The sequence below is a fragment of the Globicephala melas genome, chromosome X, assembly GCF_963455315.2.
Source record: "Globicephala melas chromosome X, mGloMel1.2, whole genome shotgun sequence".
In the NCBI taxonomy this organism is placed as follows: domain Eukaryota; kingdom Metazoa; phylum Chordata; class Mammalia; order Artiodactyla; family Delphinidae; genus Globicephala; species Globicephala melas.
This window is the reverse complement of record NC_083335.1, coordinates 14,717,834-14,719,801: the sequence shown is the minus strand read 5'-3', so window position 1 is coordinate 14,719,801 and position 1,968 is coordinate 14,717,834. Positions and strand designations below refer to the sequence as shown.

The 1,968-nt window shown below is 41.7% G+C and overlaps 1 non-coding gene across 1 annotated transcript; it reads left to right on the top strand.

Annotated features, from left to right (window-relative positions):
- Positions 1-531: 531 nt before the first annotated feature.
- On the top strand, positions 532-604 carry TRNAA-CGC (transfer RNA alanine (anticodon CGC)). Its single transcript has one exon. It is a non-coding gene; the product is annotated as a tRNA-Ala (tRNA).
- Positions 605-1,968: the final 1,364 nt, after the last annotated feature.

Genomic DNA, 1,968 nt, shown 5'->3' with positions numbered 1-1,968 from the left:
ACTGCTTGGGTGGCCTGTGGAGGGATTCTGGCAACTCAGCATCATTGGTTTAGCTCCGTCTTAGGCTAACTTTTCCTTCCTGTGGGGAGCTCTCCTTTGAGGGACTTAGTGCCCCTCTCAGTCTGTAAAAGCAAGGCAGGAAGAAGAGGGCTTCAGTCAGACCTGAACCCCCTAATTCCAAGCATGAGGCCTGACTCTGACCCATGGAACCACTTTTCCTGAGGGAAGCTGTGAATTTCCCGTAATGAACGGAACCAGTCCTCCCTACCCAGGCGTTACTACTACATTTTGAGAAATCCTGAGTTTTGTATCATCTATGGTCTCCATAATTAGCTGTCAAATTCTGCTGGCATGAGGAAGTGCAATTCAGATGCTTTCAAAGGCTACTTCATGTGGACTTAATTTGATTTCTTCATTTACCTTACTGATAACATGATGAAAGTAGAACAGACTTCCCCTGAACCATCTTAGGCTTTTCACTTACAAGGAAGAAAAGGTTCTCCAAACATTTAAAATCAAACTGCAGGGATTTCCCTGGTGGTCCAGTGGGTAAGACTCTGCACTCGCAATGCAGGGGGCCCAGGTTTGATCCCTGGTCGGGGAACTAGATCCCTCATGCGTGCTGCAACTCAGAGTCCACATGCCGCAACTAAGAAGACTGCATGCTGCAACTAAGACCTGGCACAGCCTAAATAAATAAACATTAAAAAGAAATCAAACTGCAGGGGTGATTTCCAAAATGTCTTCCAGTTTTTTCACAAATTTTGAGTGAATCATATGACACAAACTCACTTTTCTACTGCCAGCGTTGTACCTTTTCTATCTTGTGCAAAGGTCATTGCTTGCAGTGAATCGAAGAGCACAAGAAATATTCTGTTTGAAACCTGGCCCTGCCTCTGTTGTCCCCAACTTTTCTCTCTCATCTAGTAAATCCCAAATGGGCATGTTTTTCATAACATGTCATTTTTTATGCCTGGCTCTTTAAGGTGAGTATTGATTCCCGTGAGGCTTTCAAAGACACCTGGATAACATTCAAAAGTTTCTGCCTATGACATTTAGGTTTTAAACCACTGCCACGTGGCTTGTTGGGAGTTTTTAGTTTGGAGGTATTGGAGGTATATGACTTGGGTTATGGTCCTGTCTTCATTGCTGGCCTGCTATGTGACCTTGGGAACATCACTTTGCTCTCTGAATCTCAGAGGTTTTCTCATCAATGTTATGGGGGTAATAATATTTGCATGCCTGGTCTATCTCAGTGGGCTGTTCGGAAGAACAATCCAAATAAGGTATGGGGAAGCCCTTTGTAAGAAGAATGAAGTCTTAAACAAATGTAAGAGATTCTAAAAGGAGACAATTTAACTGGGATTATCAGGTAGTCCTGAAAACTTGACCCTTCCTTCTCAGATCAAGAGGTTTGTTGTCGGGTCACAAAATTGCACTGTGTGTTACCGTTACTTTAATCCCTGTTTGTTGGATTCAAACACCCCCGAAGATCAAATTCTACGGAAAAATGGGGATGAATGGATATATTGCCTCCACAGTAATATTAGCATAGGGCTAAGAAAACTTGGCAGGCTTAAATTTTTTTCAGTATTAATGACACTATGAATGTGTTAAAGTAATCAGTAATATTACAAGTTCTATTTGCAGCAAAAGTAAAGTGAGAAAGAGAGAACTTCTCCCTGGATTTCAGAATCATGGCTGCTTCAGTTGTGAAGACAACTGTTCATAGAAAAATAACCTGTTGTTCTTCTCATTTTAGAGTCAAGAACTAAATCGTATCTGTGAAAATATACAAAAGGACAATAGGCAAAATCCATCCTTCATTCTTTGATGTGTCTGTTTAACTGTCCCAGGGTTTCCCATCCTTGAGTGGTGTAGGGGCATCTGATAAACCCCAGATGATTTAGAAGCACACAGAATCCTGCTTTATATTTTCATCTTATCTAGCTGCTGGCATGGGATTAA